Consider the following 26,900-nt stretch of genomic DNA (forward strand, 5'->3'; position numbering starts at 1 on the left):
GAGACCTAATCAAATCAGCCAACAATAATTCTCTAAGTTTAATAATAAAATGTCTTGCAGTCTTTAAAAACTTAAAAAAAATCTCTAGGTTACTAATTAATGAATTTAATAATTTATCTAATGTTGAATAATTTCTGGTTGATGGATTCATAAATAATTATCTAGGATTGGAAGAATATGCACTATTTTCATTGATATTAAATATCTCAGAATGTTAATCACCTAAATCTAGGTTACTACACTGGAGGAATCTAAAATTCACTGAAGCCCTAGCTGGATTTGGCTCAGTGGATAGAGGGTCAGCCTATGAACTGAAAGGTCCCAGGTTCGATTCCAGTCAAGGGCACATGTCTGGGTTGCAGGCTCAATCCCTAGTAGGGGAAGTGCAGGAGGCAGCCAATCAATGATTCTCTCTCATCATTGATGTTTCTGTCTCTCCCTCTCCCTCTCCCTTACTCTCTGAAATCAATAAAAGTATATTTTAAAAAAATTCACTGAGGCTTCATTTCTATCAGATTTCCTCCTTTGAGCTCTTTTCTCCTTGTTGGAGGTTGCAGTTTCATATTTTTTCCCTGGAATCATGATGCTGCCCCGAGCAGCTATAGACATGTTCAGGGCCTTCAGTAAAACTATTTTATCTGAATTCTAGCCCATTTGGATACTTATAGGGTTAAGAAATAAATTATATTTTTATTCCTTCTGCTTTTTGTGTCATATAACACTAAAGCAGCTTGTTAATTCTGTGGATTAAAGAATTGGTAGCCCGGCCAGCATGGCTCAGTGGTTGAGTGTAGATCTACAAACCAGGAAGTCACAGTTCGATTTCTGGTCAGGGCATATGCCTGGGTTGCAGGCTCTATCCCCAGTGTGGGACATGCAGGAGGCAGCCAATCAATTATTTTCTCTCATCATTGATGTTTCTATCTCTCCCTCTCCCTCTCTGAAATCAATAAAAAATAAAAAAAGAATTGGTAGAAGCTGTTTTAATTCCTTCTTTTGGGAGGCAGGGGAAATATTGTTTAAATATGAGATCAGATTGGTGAGAAATGCTTCTGGAAGGTTCCTGACCAATCACACACATTACATGTGGTGTCTAACCTTGGCAAGAAAATTTGGAAGAGTCATGAGGAGAATATTAGATTTTATTGAGGGAGATACCTGGAAAACCCTAAAGAAATGTTAGGAAGTAGAATAAAATATAACTGTCCCAACTGTCATGTCAATAATGAAACTTTTCTGAAATCTATGACAGAAAAGTGATTCTCAAAAATTAAGATTTTTGCACTGGAAATATTTATTTAAGAAATCAATTTCTTTCTTTAGTGCCTTAAATCTCACTGTGATGCCCTGCTAACAAAACCTAAAGATAATTTGGAGACTTTTTCCTAAGAGACTTTAAACTTTAAAATTCTTCATTTTTCTTTGCCTATTTCTGTTCCTAGGTCTTGAATTTTTCACAACACCACAAATTATAGACATAGACAATAGTATGGTGGTTACCAGGGGAAGGGGGTGGGGAGTAAGGGGTCTAGGAGGTCAAATATATGGTGGGTACACAATGCAGAAAATATATCATAGAATTGTGCACATGAAACCTACATAATCTTATTAACCAATGTCAACCCAATAAATAATTTTTTTAAGAAAGAATAATACACCCCAGCTGGTGTGGCTCAGCTCGTTGAGCATTGTCTCATGCACTAAGAGGCTACTTGTTCAATTACAGGTCAGGGCACATGCCTGGGTTGCAGGCTGATCCCCATAGTGGGTGTGTAGGAGGCAGCCAATTGATGTTTCTATCTCACCGTCTCCCTTCTTCTCTTTCCAAAAAATCAATAAAAAACGTGTTTGTTTTTTTTTAAAAGAATAATACAAATTACACTAGACATACTTAAATATATGGATGTAGGGAAGTATGAACTTATCTAATTTTTAATAAAACAACAACAACTTGTATGCATGTATGCATAACTCATGGACACAGACAATAGGGTGGTGAAGGCCTGGGGCAGGGGTTGGTTTGAGTTAGAAGAGGTCATGGGGGCGGGGAGGGGAAGTATGTAATACTTTCAACAATAAAGATTTTTAAAAATTTCAGAAAAAAACGACAAAAACAACACCAGGCAAAATTTACTTCCTTTTGAAATGAACAGTTAAAAATAGGTGTATTTACCAAGTCACACATTAGAAATATTGGCCCAAAGAGGTTATATAACGTAGTCTGAAGAGCAAAGATTCAGTTTAGTGCCTCTTGTGCTGGTGGAGGGCTGTGCACTATTTGGCAAGTTACTTAACTGCTCTGTATTTTATTTTGTGATCTGCAAAATAAAAGGACTGTAATGAGGATCAAGTGAGAATGTTTTGAGAATGTTTTTTAAACTATAAAATTTCAGCTCAAAACCATATAATTGCAATGTTATTTATCTTTAACAATGTAATAATTAGAAAACAGTAGTTTATTTGTAGCTCATGTGGGCGTTCTTAGTACAGTTGGGCCTTGACTTAGGAGTTTAATTTGTTCTGGGACCGAGCTCGTTAAGGAGCTCGTTAACTCAAATTACTCTATCAACTCAATGCAAAAAATCAGCTGAGAGCCGAAACCGGTTTGGCTCAGTGGATAGAGCGTCGGCCTGCGGACTGAAAGGTCCCAGGTTCGATTCTGGTCAAGGGCATGTACCTGGGTTGCGGGCATATCCCCAGCGGGGGATGTGCAGGAGGCAGCTGATCGATGTTTCTCTCTCATCGATGTTTCTAACTCTCTATCTCTCTCCCTTCCTCTCTGTAAAAAATCAATAAAATATATTTTAAAAAAAAATCAGCTGAGAGACAGTTGGTATCTCAAAAAACTCGTTAGTCAGGACACTCATAAGTCAAGGCCCCACTGTATTTTGGTCTGTACTTGTTCTTATATAACTTAATGGATTAATAAACCTGCAAAAGCAAAAATGAATGAAAGCCCCCAATGGTTATTGACTATAAAATGCATGTATATGTATATGTGGTAATGTATGTATGACCTATTAATTAGGATAAGCTAAGCGGCTGCAACAGATAGACATGAAAATAGTGGGCAAATAGCAGTCCTAAATTAAATGTTTTCATCTGGCTGGCAGTTCTGCTCCTTACAGTCAATTAGGAACAGAGCTGTAAGAAGTGGGTGAGTCTAATCTGGGTCCACTGATTTCCACTCAAACCATTGAGATGGAGTTTGCACACATTGCTTCTACCCACACTCCATTGGCAGGAGCTTGGACAACATGGCCACATTTAACTGCAAGGGAGCCTGGAGATATACAGTGTCTACCTTCGCGTCCATAGCCCATCTAGAATTTTATCACTATTGGAAGAACAGCTGATTTCAGTGGACAGCTAGCATGTCTACCATGACAGTCACTGCTTTTTCCTTATTTCTCTTTTAATGGAATACTTAGTACATTGAATTATTTACATTTTAAATAATATACCATGTAGATTGTACACTTATTTGTGTCTGGCATATAGTGAGTACTCAAGTGGTAGATACTGTCATTACACAAACATTTCATTTAATAACAAAGAACAGAATGTCATATTCTTGGCACAATATTCAGTAATTGAAAATATAATAAGCATATATCCATCTTTCATGTGTGACAAGTTTCCTGCAGTCATTAAATATTTAACAATTATGTAGATAAAAGGATTCTAGATGTGAGTATTGCACATATAAGCTTGCTTAATACTATTTATTTGGGAAAATAAATAGATGATTCAAGGATATGGTTTCAGAAGCAAAAGGGAAATAGAATTTCTTATTTTCAAAGTGTTCTATATCTATGGATTTGTTAGTGATGAAAAAACTTTGGCATATGTAATGTTTTACTATAAATGCTTCCAAATTAGCAAATTTATCACCATCTATGAATTTTAATGAATTCTGCATAAGCTCATAAGACATATCATTTCCAAAACAATTAAATTGCATTAGAGACTAGAATTTGAGGGGGTTAAAAAATTCTTCCTTTTAAATGAGCCTTTCCATGTCAAGATTAAGCAACATGAAGTATGAGAATTTTTACAGTGCAAAAAATATTTATTTAATATATGTTGGAAAAACTCTATGTCTGTGCTATCATGCTGGCTGGAATATTGTGGTGCCTGGTGGTTTATTTACTGCCCGGGCACAGAAATCTAAAGTTAATCTTGACTTGGCCATATTCTCTCTTTCTCTGCCAGAAATAAATGGATAATAACACAGAAACTTAAATCACTGTTGCATCCACTAATTATGGTACATTTAATGAAAAGTAGATGTTACTATAAAATGCTCTGCTAGCTAAGTAAATCAAATGAAATCAAGTTTGTACCCACCAATCCAACCTTAGATTTATCACACATACTTTAAAAAACATGTCTACCATAAACATATAACATAGTTAAGACATAAAGAAATCTAATTTGTTTTAGCAATATGCAAATCTGAGGGCTGGTTCATCTATCTATCTATCTATCATCTATCTATCTATCTAAAAGCCTAAGCAACTGTCCGACCATCTGACCAGTAGCTATGATGCGCACTGACCACCAGGAGGCAGACACTCAACGCAGGAGCTGAAGAGCTGCAGTGACTTGGCATCTGTGGTTCTCGGGTGATGCACCCGGAACCAGAGAGGAGGGAGCTCGATTCTGGGACGTGTCACCTGAGAACCTCCCTCTCGCAATCTGGGACCCATTGGGGGATGTCAGAGAGCCAGTTTTGGCCCAGTCCCTGCAGGCCAGGCTGAGGAACCCCACCGGTGCATGAATCTGTGCACCGGGCCTCTAGCCCATTGGCTCCCCACTTCGGGTCTGGCTCTAGCCCATTGCAGAGGACTTGGGTCTGGCCCTTACAGAAACTTTTCGACTCGATTAGCTAAATGATGAGACTTGCAGGATCTACTGGCTGCAGCTCCAACGTCTGGCGCCTGCACTGGCCCATCTGCTTAATATCGATTTCCAGTGGAGGCAGTGAATTTTCCCACTACCACTCTCAGCTGGGAAACCGGATGCAGCTTCCCTCCTTCTGGGTGGAGAGTAGGGCAGGCAGGCAACCTCCAGGGAAGGAAGGAGGTGAAGGAGCAGCTCAGGTGGGAAGAAGGATGTTCCTGCCACCACAGGACTCAGCCTGGGTGGAAGGGCCTGGACAGGAACCTGACATTGAGCAGAGTCCTGCCCTAGGCCAATTAGATTCCAGGTTAAGTAAATTCTGTTTGCTAAATAATTGCATTTTGCAGCTAAATGCCCATAAGTCATTAGTTACCGCCAGACTTAGGGTAAAATGAGATGGGAGAAGTGAGACAGATACAGAGAGAAAGTGACATAATACTGGGAGAAGAGAGGAGGGAGCCCGATTCTGGGGTCTGTCACCTGAGAACCACCCTCTCACAATCTGGGACCCCTCGGGGGATGTCGGAGAGCCGGTTTCAGCCCTATCCCTGAAGGCCAGGCTGAGGGACCCCACCGGTGCATGAATCCGTGCACTGGACCTCTAGTATCAATATAACAGTCCTTGCTCTCTCACCGTTTTATGGGAGAATTCATTCTTGTCTGTATAGTCATGGCACGGAAAGATCTTAGTGCCACCTGTGTCTGCCTGTCACTTTATAATAACAGGTAACTGAAAATGCACTGTGCTCCTGATGTGTAATCAGAAATGTATCTAGCAAATTATTAATATGGAGGTACTGACATGAATTTTGAAGTTAAGGAGCTTTCTTTATCACTGTGCAGTGCTACACAAGTTACCTTCTCTAAAAATGAATTTTCTCATCTATAATAATAACACATACCTCATAGAGCTGATGTGAAGATTACATAGGAGAAGACTAACTTTGAAAAAATGTCTACTACACAGAAGGGGACAATACTAGAGTAATAGTGAAATCTTAAGATGGCCCCCCCCCACATTACCCCCCAGATTTTAGTCTTCATTTCTTTCTTATTTCTGTCCACTGATCTTTATTTCCCATAATACCACAACTGGGGTGTGGCGTCCTGTTATCAAAAGCAATATCTTGGATTAGTTTGTTTTAGCCCTTGCCCTATCCGCTGTGCTGTTCTGGCAGGAGGGAATTTAAAGGTTGCAATGGCATCAGATGAGAATAAGAACATCCAAGAACTATATTTTCACACCAACTTCTCTTTCTAACTAAACCGGTGATGGCGAACCTGTTGAGCTCAGCATGTCAGCATTTCGGAAAACCCTAACTTAACTCTGGTGCTGTGTCACGTATAGAAATTTTTTGATATTTGCAACCATAGTAAAACAAAGATTTATATTTTTGATATTTATTTTATATATTTAAATGCCATTTAACAAAGAAAAATCAACCAAAAAAATGAGTTCGTGTGTCACCTCTGACACGCGTGTCAAAGTTTCGCCATCACTGAACTAACAGTCTCATTATACAGGAGTGACCTGTGCTCGGCTGAAGGTCAGCTTTGTCAGCTGATTAGGGGATTTGTTTCCCTTTTACTTTGCTTCATCTATTTTGGTCACCCAGTATTTTCATCCGGAGAGTGCATCATTTTTAACATGGAGGGTGTAAGATATTGTTGCCCAAGGATGTTAGTCCTTATGCCCATGTTACTTTTCAGCTTACCTATCTTTCTCCAGAGAGGAAACGCTGTCTAAGCCAAGATGCTTAGAGAATGAGTATGATAAGATAGTGTCTAAAATGTAATTTAAGGAGTTTAATCTGACTTCCCTTTAATTTTTATAAACACGAGGGTAGTGAAGATTACTACTTGATAACACAACAAGAAATGGTGTGCCTAGGCATGTCAAACAGAACATGGCCCAAACAAAACTGTATTAACCCCACACCCATAAAGTTACTTCTTCTAGTCTTCCCCATTTTAGTACTGGCACTATTATCCTTGCTCCCCACATTTATCCCAACAGCCAGTTATGGTTAACCCTCCATTCAAAACATATCCCAAATCTGTCTTTTCTCTTTCTCCTAGCATCCTAGTACAAGCCAGCATGATATCTCTTTGTAATTCTTCCTTGGATTGCTGTTATCCAACAATTCATCCTCAAGAACATCTTATAGTAATACTATAGGCCCGGTGCTTGAATTTGTGCATGGGTGGGGTCCCTCGGCCTAGCCAGCGATCGGGGGGCCAATTGGGGCTGTCTCACCCAGTCCAGATCGGGGTTGATGGGGGCTGGCCGGCTGGGGAGGGACCCCGGGAGGGTTCCAGGGCATGTCTGGCCCCCTCGCTCAGTCCCGATCGGCTGGACCCCAGTAGAGAGGGTCAGAGAGTCTGCTCCTTGGTGGTCAGTGCATGTCATAGCGACTGGTCAAGCAGTCGACTGAATGGTCGACTGGTCAGTCGGACACTTAGCATATTACACTTTTATTATACAGGATTTTAAAAGTATAAATGAGATTATGTCACTCCCCCTTGAAGCTCCCCATGTAGCACCAAAGAAAATCTACTCTCCTTATTCGGGCTTACAAAGTTCTCCATGACCTTCCCCCTTCTCTGAGCTTTTTTTGTGCGGTCCTGTTCTCACCAGAGCTCACTCTGTTGTAGCCACATGCCCAACTTATTTGCAATTAAATCCCGTGCACTGAGTATTCCCTCTGCCTAGAGAGCTCTTCCTCCTTATCCTCATGAGATTGTTTCCTTCCTGACATTCTAGTTGCAGCCTAAATGCCACCTTCTCAGAGAGGGCTTTCCTGTTACTTTCCTTCACATTGCTACTGTAAATCTTTCCATAGCATTTATCATCCTCTGACCCATTAGGCTCTCAGCTTCATGTAGGGTACTGTACAAGTTCTAGTCATCACTGTAGTCACAAGATCTAGAACAGTGCCTGTCTATGACAGATTTAATACTATTTATTGAAAGACTATTTTTTGCTTTATATTGGGGTATATATTTTTTGTAGTTTGTATCTTCAACAAGACTTACTCTAATTAATTATCTGAGGACACTAATTAATGGTAGGTTGTGCCAGTTTTTTTCATGTGTTCGTATTTGAAATTTGGTATAGCTGAAACATTCATGTTTTATAACAAAGAGATGGATGATGAGATTATATTAAACTGTATAGTGATCCCTACAAAATTGACATGAAAAACAAAAAAGAGAAAAAAGACACACGAAAGAGTGTACTGATACCTCATGATGCACTAAAATGATATTCATGGTTATTTAACCTTAACCTTTAGGTCAGAACCCATGATAATGAGGGCATTTTTCTATGGGTATTTCTTTTGCACTACAAATAATTTCTGAATTTGTGTTCAGATCACTCATTGGTTACTACAGATGTAGTCTAACTACTAGCAGAGGTAAGACAATGAAACTATGCTACTTTCTCTATTATTAAGGAGCATTCCATATAAATTCCCTAGCTAAAGAGATGCCACCAAAAGTCTTTCACTTGATTTAAATCAAGTGAAAGATCAGATTGTTGAGTATATTTGTTTATGTGGTTATTGTCCCTGGCTGGTATAATTTAAAGCCTTTCCTATCTAATAAAAGAGTAATATGCAAATTAACTGTCACTCCGACACAAAGATGGCGGCACCCATAGCCACAAGATGGCAGTGTCCAGTCCTCTCAGCCCCACTGGAGACCTTCAGTCCCGAGGAGGGGGGGGGCAGCTATTGAGAGCAGGGCCTGCTTGGCCGTTGCCTGCGGTGACCTGGGAGTGGTCAAGTGGGCCCCGCAGACAGCAGAGAACCACAGGGAGCAGGCCTAAGCTGTCAGTAGGACATCCCCTGAGGGCTCCTGGATTGGAGAGGTGCAGGTCGAGCTGAGGGACCCTCTGCCCTCTGTGCACAAATTTTGTGCACTGGGCCTCTAGTCCTATATAATAAAAGGCTAATATGCAAACCAAACAAATGGCGGATTGACCGGTCACTATGACGCACACTGACCACAAGGGAACAGACACTCAATCAGTGCACTCTCACAGAGGGAGTGCCACTCAGCCAGAAGCCCTGAGCTGGGCTCTTGGCTGGTGAGAGCAGTGGCAGTGGCGGGAGCCTCTCCTGCCTCTGTGGCAGTCTGACATCCCCCAAGGGCTCCCAGACTGTGAGAGGGTGCAGAGTTTTGTAGCATATTCTCTCTCTCTCCCCTACCCTATTTCCTCCTCCTCCTTATCCCCTTCCTCCTCCCCCTCCTCCTCTCTCTCTCTTATTCACACACACACACACACACACACACACACACACACACACACACTTTGTCTTTATGGAAAGAATTATATCCTAAGGTGTTTGCTCAAAAAAGAGGCCAGTTCTGTCAGTGTTTGAGATTATGAAAGTCTCTGCCATTTAGTGCTAACTCTTATACTTTATTTACTATACCTTTTAAACTTAAATTTCCCAGCAATATTCTGAAAATAAAGCAGCATAAGCAATAATATTTTTAAAAAAATCCTGACTTCTAAATCTTTGGAATTTCCTCTACTTTCTTGCTGAGAGCAAGTCTCAGATGGTACAGAATGAATGAATGAATGAATGAATGAACGAATGGAAAAATTAATTACTCCTAAGACTAGCAAGCAAGTGTGTAAATGTCTTCAAGAAGTCAGACCACCTTGCACATTATAAATATTAGAAATAACACATGTGCCATAAGAAGCATGATACCTAATCCAATTAAATGTTTTTTTTTTTTAAATATGGTAGCAAATCTTACAATGTTAATGAGGAATGCACCTAGAAGTTGAAGCAACGTGCATGGTCACTATTGTGTTGTCGTGACATGTAGAAGAACTAAAATTCAAACATCCAAGGCAGTTGAGTCCTGAGTAGTAACATATTATTTGTTTTCTTTTTTTCAAGCATAAGAAACAAATACTTGGACTCAACATATATATGTTTACACATGTACCTGGCACTTAGGAACTGCTCAACTCATTAGCTAGTGTCATTAGGTGGTTTAAGAGGCATTTCTTGTCTATTGTTACAGGATAAATATTTTGATGCTGTTTCTGTCTCTTTGAACTCATCATAAGAATATCAGATCAGTGATACCCAGAAAAGAAACAAGACAAACCTTTAAAGAAACCTCTGTCTTGATTATGTCCTGCCCCTGTGTCACTAGGGATGTTGCTATGGCCAGGGTTATACTACAAAGAGTAACAGGCTGTCAGGGAGCAATAAGAAAGGAGGTAAGAAAGAGTAAGTGATCAGTGTGGAGCCCCGAAGCCATGTAATGGTGGCTTCCACTAGCGTAAGCTAATCCCTTCTGTGGAAATTGTGACACAAAATCATTCTACTTCTTTTGTGATTGAGTTTTTCAAGCTGGCTTTGTTCCTTTCTAGAGAGTTCATGCTTTGCAATGTCCCCACACAAGAAACTTTTCAAACGTGGAGAAAATTGGTGACATTCGGGCTCATGGTTTCCGAGTAGCATCTATGTATCGGTGTGGGCATTGATGTTGGGAACACAGATGACTTCAATCAGTAGGAATTCATCATCTCTGCTTTTAAATGATTACCTGTGAGCATCAATATTTCTGATGGATGCAATCATGCAGATGGCAGCTTCTCATTTTCCAGCGGCTCTGAACAATGAGGAGTTCAAAACACCTGAAATCCTCTTTGTGAAGTCAAAGATAACATTTGGCTTGGTGAAGGAGAATTCCTGTAAATTGAATTTTTTGAATGATATTTGAAGTCTGTGAATTTTTTCATTTCCATATTCTAACAGAAAGTGAGCCCATCTGATGATTTGACTGGCATGATAGATGAGCCCCTTGCTTAACTATTGTAAGACCTATTCCTAGGAGGCAGGTGGAAGATGAGATAATTGCTCTTAGGGTGCCAGCAGGAAAAATAGCTTAGCTTTGATATTTTTCAGCTTTTCAAAAGCGAACAGAGGCGAGGATATGAAAAGAGAATTCCATCTCATCTTTCTCCCACTACTCCCTCCTACAACTTTGTTAGTGCCAAGGTGCCTATGTGGTGGATTTACACAGGTAACAGAGGATGTGCCTTTGGGATTAAACAGAGGTCACTGAGAGAACAAGTCAGCTCATGCCAGGGTATTTGTAATTTAAAAATTACAAATTTAAAAAATACTTGAAGCTTCACTTTTGTAGTTTCCAGTCCCCCCCTTTCAATTGTCTTAATAAGGATATCACAATTACTCATCACAATATTTCCAGTGTGGCTCAGTGTTTGGAACATCAGTCCGAACACCAAAGGGTTTCCAGTTCCATTCCCATCCCTGGTCAGAGTGTGTGCAGGAGGCAACCAGTAAATGTGTCTCTCACATCAAAGTTTCTCTCTCTCCATCTCTCTCTGAAAATCAATGGAAAAAAATATCCTCAGGTGAGGATTAACAAAAAAGAAAAAAGAAATTAAAATTTGCACAGAGATCTGCTCTCAGTGAGGGAGGTAAATAAACCGTATTTCTATTTTTGTAGAAGCCAGGGAAAAGGCATTATAGTGCAGTGGCTGTAGAATTGAGCCTCTGTGGAATTGTGGAATGGAGTTTATAGAATTAGAGATCTGATACTAATCTTTCTATTCGGAAGAACCTAAACAAATAAAAAAGTAAGACAAAAATTATTAAAAAGGAAAGTAATAAAGAGACATTTTCCAGTTGAAATCAGTCAATTAAGTAATATCGTTAAAATGCAAGTCTAATTGTGAAGTGTGATGTTTTATTTGCCTTTCAATGATGCCCAGATACTTAGAAAACACCTGATATTGAAAGTTCCTTTTGATATTCTAAGGAAAGTAAATGTTTGTCTGATACTTTACTATTTTTTTTTTTAAATGGGATGTCTCAGACCTGGCCAGTTTGGTTCAGTGGATAGAGTATCAGCCTGTGGACTGAAGGCTCTTGGGTTTGATTCTGGTCAAGGGCACATGCCCGGGTTGCAGACTCCATCCCCAGTAGGGGGCATGCAGGAGGCAGCTGATCAGTGATTCTCTCATCATTGATGTTTCTATCGCTCCCTTTCCCTTTCTCTCTGAAATCAATAAAAATATATTAAAGAAAGGGATGTTTCAGGAAAAGAAGAATTATCAGCCTTTGTTTGTGGGGCAATTCTCCTGTTTTTACTTTTCAGTTATAATTCACAGTATCTTTTCTTTATGAAAAATTATTATTCCTAGTCACACAGAAATGACGGCATTTTTCTCAAGATTTTTCTACATGCCTTGGTACTCTCTAGATTACACTGACATCTGTAATTGCAGTCAGCTGTTATATAAAGTGATGTGGTTCTGGAGGCTGTGGTGTGTTTGTTATTGACATACCATAAAGAACTTGTTTTTCTTTGTCATTTTATGGATAATAAGGCTGATTACTGGTGTAAATTTTATATTTGACATGAAATCTCATACATGCAGAACTCTGAGTTCTAGTTTCACTCCCATTAATCATAACAGCCCCTCGCATGTTTCCCCCGCTACACACACACACACACACACACACACACACACACACACGGGGGGGGGGGGAGAGAGAGAGAGAGAGAGAGAGAGAGAGAGAGAGAGAGAGAGAGAGAGAGAGAGAGAGAGAGAGATTGAGAGAGATTGACCTGGAGAGGTTGTTGGTTGGATTCCAGGTCAGGACACATGCCTGGGTTTTAGCCTTGATTCTTGGTAGGGGGAGTGCCAGCGGCAGCTGATTGATGTTGCTCTCACGGAGGTTTCTCTTTATTCTCTCTCTCTCTCTCATACACACACAAACAAATAAATAAAACTATTCTTCAAAAAAAAAATTAACCACACCTGATGTCTTTTGGAAATCTGTGAAGAATTTTTGTTAGTTCATTTGAGCCAAACTGTCGACAATTGCCGGGAAGCAGAATCTCAATGGGTTGAGGTAATGCTCCAGAGAATGGCAGTACCTTCCTTTATATATTACAATCAAAAGAGAAGACATAAGTGGGTTACATAAAATCTATTAGTGATAGATTAGGGAGGCGGGCAAAAGCAAAGTGGGGAAACCTCTGGGATTGGATGAAAAATATAATGACAGACACGTATTTTTTATATAGGTGGTACAGGATAGTTAACAGTCAGCAATTAACTCAATAGCAATGAGGGGATTGGTGGTCTGGGCAGAGCAGTGCCTGCTATGAAGGGTCTGAAAGAAGGAAAATTACTTTGACATTCCAATGATATATGTTACCTTAGATGCAAAAAGACAATTGGCTCAATTAAGGTAAAGATTGACCTTTGTCAGGGAAGATATCAGCCTAGGACATGACTAACCACCATAAACTGCTTTTTAATTTAAAAAGTATTAATTTCAGACCATCTTTTGAGGTTACTTTAGGTCTCTGAGTTTTCAAGGCCAACACACAGGCCTTCCCTGAAGTAGTCAGGTTAGCATGTGACCCATTTTTGCCCACAATACAGAGGCCAATAAGAATAAATAAATAAAAAGTTTTGTAATATATTAGGCTCTGGGCCTTTACCCAGATAGTATGACAGTTTTCAGTCTGAATATTGTTTTTGCAAGTCTGCGTAGGATTTGGAGTTTTCAACTGCACCATTTTTCAACATCGCTATGGTATTTTCATTAGTGAGACTAGGCAGGAAAACAAGAGCCTTTTACCTTATGATCAATGATTGATTCTTTATCAAACTTTTGCCTGGAACAGGTTTCTGGTTATTCCTGTTTACTCCCATATAGTTATTTTTGATATTTTGACTGCTTTTTGTTTTTTTCTGGAAGTCAGGTGTATCACTTTAATGAGTTTGTTTTTTTTTAGTAAAATATGTATGCTTTGAATTACATTCTGATTTCGTGCAAAGCTTGTACTCATGAAAATAATTTGCAAAAAATACTTGCAACATAATTGGATTTGGGAACTAAATTTCTTGGAGGAAAAGCAAGGTTGCATGATTTTCTAATCTTGAGGGAGTGCTTTTAGGATAGTGTTAAAACATAGCAAAACCAGCTACTTAAAGTAATAGTATATGTAGCATTCAGTTATGGTATTGAATATTGTTAGTTAAATAGTAAAATTAATATTGATTAATTATGGTAGAAAATCTTAACAACATTAAGAAAAGTGACAGGAAAATACAGACAACATAAATTATTCTTTTAGTTCATAATATTGTGCAAATTCAATAGAAGACTTACTGGGAGGATTATCAGTTGTATTCTTATGGTGACAGTTATTGGAAGTTCTGTGAATTATATAGACATTATACACTCTTAATAGTTGTGATTTACCATCATTTTGTTTCAAGTTTACAGATGGATCGGTAACATACATAGTGAACAAATATGTATCTTAATGTTATTTATTGGGAAATACAATTTGGTGATATGACTCAGTATTTGCCTAAAATTGTATTATATATGAAACAAATGGAAAACTCAATGATTATATTGAACAGAAAAATACTTTTTTTTAATTTGGATAATTATTTTAGGAATTGGCATTCTCTCTGCTGAATCCAGCAAAGGCACATTTGGAAACCAAAGTCCAACAGATTTGGATGCTCTGTATTTTCCTGTTTCGTCTCTTTCTATTGTTTTTGGCTCCTAAGCTAGCTCTGTTTTCACTCTGAATGTTATACTGGCAACATGTTAATAAGAAAAACATAGTGAAGTTGTTTATTGTCTGATAGACATAGTTTTTTAAAATCGACACATGAACTTTTTTATATCTATGTGTACAGTGGCATGACATGGCAAAATTGTCTATTTGTTCTAAAACTCCAAATAAAAGTATCTTTCCCTCTAAATTTAAAGAGTAATGGTGTTTTCAACTGTCATTTGAAATTTTTAGTCAATTTTAGAAAGATAATGAACTCTGAGCTCAGACTCCGATTCACAAATCCCAGCTCGATTAGTTATTTGACCGAAATCAGGTTTTAAAAATTGCCTCCGAGCCTCAGTTTCCTCATCTCCAAAATGGCCATGCCACGTAAGTTACACAGCAGTTGTAAGGAATGTTTTAAGGATGTATATTAGCACCTCCCATGCTCTCAGGAACAGAACAAGGGAACAGTTCCTCTCATTGTTGTTTTTCTCCAGAGTTGCGTCTCTTGCTCTTAAGCATTACAGTTGTCAATTCTACTTGGTGTGTGTGTCCAGCTTTCCTAGGTGTGACAACCAAAAACTATTGGCTTTCTTTGTATTTGGCTTAATTTCTGGGAATATCTATGTTATTAATGATTAAATTTTGTTCCTAAAGGTTATGATTGCAGGATATTTATACGTTGCATTAACCATAATATTTGATATATCAGAATACCTTATTCTCATTTGGATAATGAATAATTTACTATGTGAATAGCATTCACTGGTGAAATAGACAGAAACATATAATCTGGTTAACCATTAAGATGAACATTTCATTGTATCTATCTTTCTTTCAAAGGTGCTGCATTCTGAATGGATTTTATTGCTATAAAAAGATCCAAGGGCATTAACTAAAGGTTACCCTGAGCTAAATCTGGAATACATATTGTTTCCTCAGATAAATTTTAGCAGATAACTGAATAAGAATTTTATGGCAAGATATGGCTCCTGGAGTTATTCATAACACAAAGTAGTTACATAAATAGTCCAATTATGATGTTGACTTAGATAGATTAGCATTGAAAATTGCAGGAATATTTTACATTAAAATTTGGGGAAAACTTTAATAGTCAGAGATTATAATCAATTTTACCTTTTAGAAAGCAATTCTGATAAGAAGACTACAGTGGCTAAATAATACTAAAATAACCCAAAGCAAAGCTTCTAATGGACAGAAATAAATGTACTCTGAAATCACAAAGAACATTTTAAAGTTGCCATTTCAGGTTAAATTAATGGAAAACACTTGTATCACAAAAAAGAGAGAATCAAGCATACTCCTAGAGAAAGAAAAACACACACACACACATGCATTGCCATTATTAACGGTTTTATGAAAACAAATAATATTTCCCTATTGTAACATGATTTGGTATGATAGATTTGGATTTTTATTGTTTCATAAAGCATTTTGATAATATGTAATGGGAACTTAATAGTACATAGCTTGCAAAGTAAGTTCTGTATTCCAAAATAAGGGCATCCTAATAAAAAGGTTCTATTCCAGTTACTTTATGTAGGAAGTTTATTTCCTCCTTTGGAACTTTCTGAAATTACTTCTATATAATAGTTGGGAATTTAATGATGGCAGTTATTTGAAGTCTTCCATTTTGTGCTATGCATGACCAAAAGAGACCATGAAAGCTCTTTCCTTCTTTTTCCCAACGCAGCCTCTGTTTGTAGCCAGTATAACTTTACTGCTTAAGGACCACCCTGGAGCTAAGTCACTGGGGCTGTGTGGTAGGCAGGATAAAGGCCCCCCAAAGATGCCTGTGTCCTGCTACTCAGAACTGTGACTGTTACCTTACAAGGCTCTCTGAGTCCGTGTGGGCTGCTATAGCACAATAGTGTAGACTCAGGGAGAGGGGCTTAGAAATAACAGGCCTATAAATGACATAAATTTGTTCCTCACAGTTCTGGGAGCTGGAAGTCTTCGGTCAGATGTCAGCATGGTCAGGTTCTGATGAGGACCCTTTCCAGGTGTCAGATGATCATTTTCTTATACCCCGACATAGCGACGAAGGCAAGGCAGAACTTTCTGGTGGCTCTTTCTAAGGGCATTTATTCCACTCATGAGCGCACTTCTCTCATGATCTCCCTACCTCACCTCTTAATGCCATCACCTTGGAGGCTAGAATTTCAGCATATCAATTTTATGGGGAAACAGACGTTCAGTCAGTAACATTGGCAAAAGAGGCTTTGAAGATGTGATCAAGATGGGAGATTTCACTGGGTTATCAGGGGGCCCAGTCTAATTACATGAGTCCTTAAGAGTGCACCACCTTTCCCTGCTGGTCAGAGATGCGATAGGAGGACAGTTCCCTAGTGTGAGAGGGACTCAGCCTCTGAGGGCAGACAAAGGGGGTCATGAGCTAAGGAACGTGGTGGCCTTTAAAAACTGGGAAAGACCTTTTGTTTATAACCAGCAGGAAATGAAGACTGAGCTTTACAACGCCAAGATTGTCCTTTTCCAATTATTGACTCCTTTGTCCTAAATTAATTGACCATATATGCATAGGTTTATATTTTTTTTAAATTTAAGTTCTTTATTGTTTAATGTATTACATAAGTCTCCCTTTCCCCCCGTTTATCTCTCCCCAGCCGCCCCCAATTGCCAGCACATGCCCTCACCGCCCCCCCCCCCCAGCCCCCCATCTGTGTCCATTGGTTATGCTCATATGCATGCATACAAGTCTTTTGGTTGATCTCTTACTCCCTCACCCCCTGCCTTCCCTCATAGGTTGGATAGTGTAGTCGTTGCTTCTATGACTCTGGTTCTGTTTTTCTTCAGTTTATGTTGTTCATTATATTCCACAAATGAGTGAGATCATGTGATATTTATCTTTCTCTGACTGGCTTATTTTGCTTAGCATAATGCTCTTCAGTTCCATCCATGCTGTTGCAAATGGTAAGAATTCCTTCTTTTTTACAGCAGTGTAGTATTCCATTATGTATATGTACCACAGTTTTCTAATCCACTCATCTGCTGATAGGCACTTAGGCTGTTTCCAGATCTTAGCTATTATAAATTGTGCTGCTATGAACATAGGGATGCATATATCCTTTCTGATTGGTGTTTCTGTTTTCTTGGGATATATTCTTATAAATTGGATTACTGGATCAAATGGAAGTTCCGTTTTTAATTTTTTTGAGGAAACGCTAAACTGTTCTCCACAATGGCTGAACCAGTCTGCATTCCCACCAGCAGTGCAAGAGGGTTCCTTTTTCTCCGCATCCTCTCCAGCACTTGTCAGTTTGTTGATTTGTTGATGATAGCCATTCTGACAGCTGTGAGATGGTACCTCATTGTTGTTTTGATTTGCATCTCTCAGATGATTAGTGAGTTTGAGCATGTTTTTATATGTCTCTTTTCCTTCTGTATGTCCTCTTTCAAAAGGTGTCTATTTAGGTCTTTTGCCCATTTTTTGTATGGATTGTTTATCTTTCTTTTGTTGAGTTGTAGGAGTTCCCTGTAAATGTTGGAGATTAAATCCTTATCGGACATAACATTGGCAAATATATTCTCCCATGCAGTGGGCTTTCCTGTTGTTTTGTTGATGGTTTCTTTTGCTGTGCATTTCTGAGCTTTCTATTGTTTTTTGTTTGTCAGAAGAGATGAGTTTAATTTTATACTTTAGTGCCCCATCCAGATGCAAGAAGCTTGAGTCCACCCTACAGGATATAGTGTGTTATTACAGACTTAGCAAGAATTTTTTTTTTTTAAATATATTTTATTGATTTTTTACAGAGAGGAAGGGAGAGAGATAGAGAGTTAGAAACATCGATCAGCTGCCTCCTGCACATCTCCTACTGGGGATATGCCCGCAACCCAGGTACATGCCCTTGACCGGAATCGAACCTGGGACCTTTCAGTCCACAGGCCGACGCTCTATCCACTGAGCCAAACCGGTTTCGGCAACTTAGCAAGAATTTTAAGAACATATTTGTTTTTGAAAATGAAGGGTCAAATCTACTTCTAAGTAAAGTGCCATGTATGAGAATTTTATGTTTTATATTTATTTTTCTGAGTCTCCTTTGAGCTTCTTATTGCCATATCTTTCCATCTTTCCAAGAAATAGCTTTATGTCCTTATATTTACTAAATTTCTTACTAGAATGTAAGTTCCCTATGGTCAAGGACCTTTGTCACTTACATCTATTGACATGTCACCAAAAGCTAGATAATTTTCTGATCTGATACCTAGTAGGTACTCAATAAATACTTAGCTAATAAAATAAATGAATGAATGATGTTATCTTACTTTTTTCGAGACATTATAGCTTTTTAATTCCTGTGTTGCCTCCAGTTTCCAAAATGAATGATTATACTTCATAATATGAGCAACTTCCTGGTGATGATATGATTAAATTATATGAAAAGATTATACTAAAATGTAGCATTTTTTTCTTCCCTCACAACTTATGACTGCCCTTTCACAACCCTACTCTAGGAGAGATATATATATGTATGTATGTATATATATATATATATATATATATATATATATATATATATATTATATATATACACACACATATATGTGTGTGTATATATATATATAATTTTATTTTTCTCCCAAAGAGTTTATTTGGGTAGACCAAGGGACGGAGAGACCCTGCATCTAAAAGAAGGTGTTGGGCCTTGTGGTGGTGAAGTGTGGCTGGCGCTGGCGATGAAGGACCCGGTGCGGCAACGGAAACTTGATCTTGGAGTCCTGGAACTGCTTGTCTGTTGGTCGACGGCACTTGCTGGTTGCAATCTCCTTCACCTTCATGATCTGGATTGAGTGGGTGCGGGTGCGGTGCCGGGCCCCCATATCTCGGTAGCACTGGGTGACGGCGCCTGCGGTGGTCAGGTCCCGGGACTCCGGGTATATGCTGTGGGTGCCACTGCAGGAGTAGTAGCGCAGCCAAATGCCAAAGTTCTTTACCCAAAGGCGGGATTTTTCAAACACCTGCCCACAGCAGACAATGTCCCCTGAAGACTTCTTCATCTTCTTTAGTTGAGACACAATGTACCAGAAGCGGGACTTGGCAACAACATGGGTAGGTGCAAAGATGTGCATGCGGTAGACGGGTGGTGTGTGGCACTTGGGGTCGGCAGGCAGCGCCCCACCACCTTGTACTCTCCAAGCGTGCTGGAGGCCTTCATGACATTCTCTTCGCGTTTGCCACCACCCACAAAAGGCTAGGATCTATTTAATACTTATGACATCGCTAGCGGCATCTGCCTGTGGGAACTTCTATTTGATGGCTTCTTAGGGCAGACAAGAGGAGACAAAAACGAAGACCCAGCCAAAGTGAGCAGTTTTAGAAACCAGAGCACTGCGTCTTCAGTTAACCAGCAAACCAGTAAAAACCCACTGTGCAGAAAGACAAAAACGTATGCTTGTCTTGGCATTGCTTTTGTGTAGCAGGGAGAAAGAAGCCCTTCCTGAGGATTTGTAAAAACAGTATGGCTCTCACATGAGTCTGAAATTTGAATTCTTGCCACTCCTGTGGTTCATAAAAACCTTAACCAGGAGCTAATTTCAACATGTTCTCGATTTCTTTTTTCCTGAGAAAAGGTAGAAGCAAAGCTGTATCTTTTCTAGAGGAGCTTTCTTATATCTATGCCTCCAAGAATTTCCTTAACAAAAAATAACCTCAAAGTTGAAACAAGGCCCCATGTGAGAGAACCAGCTGAAACACAACAGAATCAGGCCCAACGGCTGGCAGACCCTCTTGTGGCCTCGAGATTCTTGCTGCTCGCTATGCACATCCTTGTGTAGTCTCCTCTCCTTGAGCATGGGTGCTACCTGAGACTCTTAATTCGTAAAATATAGAAAAAGGGATGGATTGTCACTTCTATGATTATGATACATAATATTATATTGCACAAATTTTTTAAATTGATTTCAGAGAGAAAGGGAGAGGGAGAGAGAGATTGAAACATTAATGATGAGAGGGAATCATAGGTCGGCTGCCTCCTGCACACCCCACATTGGGGACTGACCCTACAACCTGGGCATGTGACCTGACTAGGAATCAAACCCTGACCTATTGGTTCATAGGTTGACACTCAACCACGAGCCACACAGGTGCAGGCTGTATTGCACATCTTTTGAGGAGACTCTCTCCCTTGGTAGCTTTGAAGAAGCCATCTGCTATGTAGTGAGCTATCCTATGGAAGAAGCCACAGGGCAAGAATCTGAGGGCAGTCTCTAGCCAGCAGCCAGCAAGAAACTGAGAGCCTCACCCATGAAGGCTACAAGGAACTAAATTCTGCCAATAACCATATGAGCTTGGAAGGGGATCCTTCCCTAAATTGAGTCTCAGATGAGATAACAGCCCTAGTTAACACTTAGATTGCAGCTTTGTGAGACCTCTAGCAAGGGACTCAACTAGATCATGCTCAGAGCCCTGACCCACAGAAACTGAGATGACAGATGTTTTATTTTAAGTTACTGTGTTTGTGGTAATACTGTTTTGTGCAACTATAAATAATCCTCAGTACTTCAGATACTGAATTTATCAGGCACAAAATATATAATAAATATGTTTAATATAGTTTGAAGCAATAAAGCATGGGATTAAAATATGAGCAAGGAACAAGAGACTGTAAAATGATCAAACAGATTTAAAAAGTAAGTAGAACTTCTAAATGAAAAATATAAAAATTGATATTAAAACCTCAGTGGCCAGGCTAAACAGTAGACATAGCTGAAAACGGAATGAGTGGCCTGTAAGAGAGAGCGGAAGAAATTATTTAGAATGAACTTAACCTCGGTTTCTTCCGCCTGGAATATGTTCTTTAGATGGTTACATGGCTGCTCCTTCACTTCTTTCAGGTTCTTGCTCAGATGATACCTTCTCTGGGCGGCCTTCCCTCACCATCCATGGTAGAAGAGCAACCCCTGCTTGCTTCTGCATATCTGATATTTCTTGCCATGCTTTATCTTTTCGTTGTATTTATTACTCACTGATATATTATTTATTAACTTATTTGTTTATTGTGTGAATCCCCCTATAACACCCACTACACTGATCTTTATGTTTAGTACAGCAATCCCGGGGCCTAACCTGTTGCTCGTCTCATAGTAGATGCTCACAATTATTTCTTGAATAAATGAATGAAAGGGGCACAGAGGGAAAAAGAGATGACAGCACACGAAAGGTAGGCTATGCGATGCGAAGTTTAGCACTACTAGACTCACTATCATGTACTTACTCATGTACTGTCTGCCTGATCTCTCAGACTCTGAAGGGCTTTGACTGTTTACTGCTGTATTCCAAGTGCCTGAATCAGTCCCTGGCGCCTAGTGAGCACACAATACTGAGGGCAGTCTCTAGCCAGCAGCCAGAGACTGCCGAATAAAATAATTATTGCCGAATAAAATAATAAGTGAAAGGTCTAACATCTATCCAGTCAGAATTTTGGGAGGAGGGAGGAGAGAGAATGAGTTAATGGGGATTTTTGAAGAGTTAGTGGGGTTTTTTAAAAACTGGTAACAAATACGAAATCTTAGGTTTAGGATCACCCAAGGAATCCCAAGTAAACAAAGGAAATGTACACCTGAGGCCCATTCATTATAATGAGAGTGCAAAGATCTTATAATCAGCTCAATGGAAAGACAGAGTCCCTACAAAGTAATGACATTGTTGAATTTCCAGTAGCAAGAGTGGAGGCCAGAAGATAGCAGAACAATATTTTAAATTATTAAAAAGAAAATAATTGTCTCTAATTTATTATTCAGCAAATTACTCTTTCATGAATAAGGACAAAAAGAAGATATATTTTTAGGCAATTAAAGAGAGAGCTTGCCATCAACAGATTCTTTACTAAAGGAAATTCTGAAGGATATAATTAAAAATTATTCTTAAGGGACATCAGAATGCAGGAAGGAATGGTGGCCAATGAAAATCAGAAACTGTGGCTACAGCTAAACTAATATCTGAAGCAGGAATCAGTAAAAACGTGTAATTAGTGTGGATAAATGATAGAACAAAAATATTTGGCAATAGCATATAATTGAGGATAGAGTATGATGAGTTGAAGTATTCTAAATTCCTTATACATTTTTTGAAGGGAAGATAATAATACTGATTAACTTTAGATTTTACCTTTTTAAGTGTACATAATAAGCTTTCAAAGGTAGGACTCAAGAAAAGGGACAGATTATATAATTTCCAAAATAGTAAAGTAAAAAATGAAACAAGAAAGAATCTTAATAAATTAAAGCAAGAAAGGAAGAAAGCAAGCATAAAAAATAAGAAAATAGAATACGATATAATATGGTAGGAATAAACCCAACCAGAATCACAATTTAGAAAGAAAACATGGTTTAAGAGATAGGGTCAATAGAGTGAAAAATTGTTTCTTTGGAAAGACTAACATAATTAGCAAGATGGATCAAGAGAAAAAGAGAGCAAGAATAAAAAGTTATTAGGAATAAAAAAGGGTATACGCGAAATGAACAAGATCAGAGCGATATTATGCATAATTTAGTGGTACTAAATTTGAAAACTTAGACAAAAGTGAAAAGTGTTTTTTAGAAAATCACTTTCCACTAAAACTAAAGAAGAAATAAAAAAATTAAAAATATTTTATAAGCCCTGATAAAATTAAATTAGTTTATAAAAATCTTCCCACAAATAAAATGCCAGGCCCTGAAGATATTATAGGTAAATTTATTCCAGCATTCAAGGAATAAGTAATTCCAATGTTCCACCACAAACTTTTCCAGAGAATAACAATGGGAGCTAGAGTATTGCTACTAACACCAAAGTCTGAAAAGGACAGTAAGAGAAAAAAAAATTGCAGGTTTTTCTTTCTCAGGAACTAGATAGAAAAGCCCTGAGAAAAGTACTAGCTAATTTTATTGTGGGAAAGGATTAGAAATCATATCATCCCCTCCCCCCAGTCCCACTTCTAAGAAGTAAGAAGGCTTTGTTGTTTTGTTTTGTTTTGCTTTGAATTTTTGTTATCATATTGGAGGTTTAGTCCTCTATGAGGGATCACATGAATCAATATCTCTGAGGTTTTTTTTAAATTGAATTTATTGGGGGTGACATTGGTTAATGAAGTTATATAGGTTTCAGATGCACCATACAATTCCATAAAACATCATGTGCATATTGTACTGTGTGTTCACCACCCCAAGTCAAGTCTTCTTCCATTTCCCTGGCCAAACACTTATGACCTCATTGCTTTGGGGATTATGGCTAAAGAGTTTGTTCATCCACAGGTATTAAGATCTATATCAGAGCCAACAAAAGTGTCCGGTGTTTGCCTTAATCAGCCCGAGAAAGATGTAGATTTCTGAGATGGAACTCCAGGAGAATGGGTATGTTGTGAGGGAAGTGAGGAGGGTAGAGGAGCCTGAAGTTTCAGAACAATTATTTTTTTCTGCTAATACACTTTCATTATCAGTGTCTGGATAGACCAGTTACTACTACTACCAATTATTATTTATTAATTACTAGAGGCCCGGTGCACAAAAATTTGTGCACTCGGGGGGGGGGGGGTCCCTCAGCCCGGCCTATGCCCTCTTGCAGTCTGGGACCCCTGGGGGGATGACCACCTGCTGGCTTAGGCCCACTTCCCAGGGGACCGGGCTCAAGCTGGCAGTCAGACATCCCTCTGGCAGCCTGGCAGCCCTCAGGGGATGTCCACTTACCAGCAGGGAGCAGACCTAAGCTGCAGTTGGACATCCTTAGGGCTGCTGAGGAGGCGGGAGAGGCTCCTGCCACCACTGCTGTACTGGCAGCTGTCAGCCTGGCTTGTGGCTGAGCAGAGCTCCCCCTGTGGGAGTGCACTGACCACCAGGGGACAGCTCCTGCATTGAGCATCTGCCGCCTGGTGGTCAGTGTGTATCATAGTGACCAGTCATCCCCAGTTGTTCTGCTGTTAGGGTCAGTTTGCATATTACCCTTTTATTATATAGGATAGAGGCCTGGTGCATGGGTGGGGGCCAGCTGGTTTGCCCTGAAGGGTGTCCTGGATCAGGGTGGGTGTCCCGGTGGGGTGCCTGGCCAGCCTGGGTGAGGGGCTGAGGGCTGGTTTCAGGCTGCCCAAACCCCCTTCAGAGTGGGGGTCCTCACTGGGGTGCCTGGACAGCCTGGGTGAGGGGCTGATGGCTGTTTTCAGACTGACCAAGCCCCCCGGCGACCGAAGCTCCAAGCCTTTCCATTTTATTTTTTATTCACTCCAGCTCCGTGGCCATGGCAACTGGAAGCAGGTATCTGGGGTTTATTTATCTCTATAATTGATACTTTGTTGCTTTGAGTGGAGCTCAGAGCCGGCCGGGAAGCTTGGCTTCCTCCATCATTGGGTCAACCAAGCCTCCTGCTTGCTCCAGCTGCGTGGCTGCTGGTTGCTATCTTGGTTGGGTTAATTTGCATATAGCTGCTATGATTGGCTGGTGGGTGTGGCTTAAAGGCATAGCAGAGGTATGGTCAATTTGCATGTTTGTCTATTATTAGGTAAGATAATATGGCACACATCAAGTTAACTTTTATAAGTATGTTTAGGGATTCTGGTTAGTTATTTACATAGAATAGTATTGTATACACATTTTTGAAAATCAGAGAGAATATTGACAATTACAATGGCATATTGATTGCTGAACTGAAAAAGAAAATGTTTTAGACTTCTAGGTAGCAAGCAAGCTAACTAATGGGTAGGTTGCCTTGTGCTACTTAACTTTAAACATCTCCCCCACCTCCCCACCAACATTTCAAAGAAGGAGTTAGAAGAGGAAGGGGATAGAGCAATAAAAGAGAAAACCTTTATTTCCAGTTTTCAAAAGTGTAAATCACAATATCAGGAATGAAAATTTGAACTTTAATGCACAGAACTATTTTTCTAAATTTGTTAGATATTTAGATATTGTGGAAGTGTGTTAAACTCTTGGGTTTGTGTGGGAAGTGAACTATATAGATAAATTGTAACAAGAGCCAAGAGTTTACATTTTACTTTTATACTTAAATTTATGCATAACCGTTCTCTATTAACTTACAAAGGTTTTTGGCAGTTACTGTAATAAGAAATAGATTTTAAATGCAATTGAATATAAACACACATAGTCATGTGTGAAGGCAGCCTGAGGCCCCCCCCCCCCAAACCTGCATTCCGATGCATATGCTTGCTAGCCCCAACCCTCTTTCCCCTTGTGTCCCAGCTAGCCATGCAAAACATGTTTCCCTGAATACTTCCATTTTACAGAAGCCATGAACCATACACAACCCCCAGAGGGAATTGGCAGTGCTGGCGCCAGCTAGGTCAGGCCTTTGGGTATAATCTCACTTCCCCCATTCCAACCCAGGGGGGCTGAACAGCCAGCAAAAAGTCCAGAAACCTGGTCCATATTTGGGAGACAAAGAAACTAAGGGGATATGAGGGAAAGCCCCCCTTCCCCAAGGCCCTCTCCCCTCCCCCCGCATTCGGTGCTCAGGCTTTGGAGACTGACTCCCCTGAGTCACTGCTTTAGTGCATCTGTAAATATAAAGGCACTCTGTCTGAATCATCTGGGTGCCTGGCTGTTCATTCTCCTGTGCCACCTCGCAGCTTATCTGCAACACCGTAGGTGAAAAAGACATTTTATGAAAAGATACTCTTTATAGTATCTTTATAGGGCATTATTATATCATTCCTTCTTATTCCATTTTTTACTTTACATGTGATAGGCTTTAATATTTACATTTTGTTCTATTCTATCATTTAAGTTAAAAAATGCAGGTTGTGAGGGTTGGGGTAAGAGATCAACCAAAGGACATGTATGCATACGTATGAGCATAACCAGTGGACACAGACAGTAGGGGGGTGAGGGCTTGTGCTGGGGGGTGGGAGCGTCTGGGGAGAGGTCAGTGTGGGAAAAAGGAGACATATGTAATATTTTAAACAATAAAGAATTTAAATAAAAATGCAGGTTGTGAACTGTGGGGCGTGCCCAGAGTGTTTTGGACAGGTTCAAGCCTTAGACTACTGAGGGGGCACAGCCCTCTCATTGCCACGTGCAAGTCCCAGCTTGGATGGCAGAGCCGTTCCAGCACAATTATTGCCCACAGCTATAGTTGTGAGCTTGAGCCTGTGGTCCGAACACGTGGCCCCACGTGCCTGAGTGATAGAGTTCAGGTGCATGTAGTGGAGTGGGATTGAAACCAATGAGAATGCTGTAAATATCTTGATCATGCCCTTTGCCTCGTGGCATCTGCTATAAAATAAAGACACGGCTTGTGGGCATGGTTGCTGTCTCTCTCCATCAGAGAGGGCAGCGTCCCACCAAGACCCAGCTTTTGTTCTCATGTCTGTCTTTTCTAAGCCTTTCATCATCCCCACTCAGGGTCACCCTTGGCCATGCTGGCGCGGCAC

At 39.7% G+C, this 26,900-nt stretch overlaps 1 protein-coding gene and 1 pseudogene across 2 annotated transcripts in view; one reads left to right on the top strand and one right to left on the bottom strand.

The window, feature by feature from the left end:
• The window catches only part of TAFA2 (TAFA chemokine like family member 2), a gene marked incomplete at its 5' end in the record, with an annotated part of 464,864 nt that overhangs the window by 105,338 nt on the left and 332,626 nt on the right, over window positions 1-26,900 (top strand). The gene's annotated exons all lie outside the window — the stretch shown is intronic.
• LOC308513247 (large ribosomal subunit protein eL20-like) lies at window positions 19,171-19,700 on the bottom strand (annotated as a pseudogene). Its single transcript has one exon. The product of its transcript is annotated as a large ribosomal subunit protein eL20-like (transcript).

Source organism: Myotis nattereri, assembly GCF_964212035.1.
Source record: "Myotis nattereri genome assembly, chromosome: 2".
NCBI lineage: Eukaryota > Metazoa > Chordata > Mammalia > Chiroptera > Vespertilionidae > Myotis > Myotis nattereri.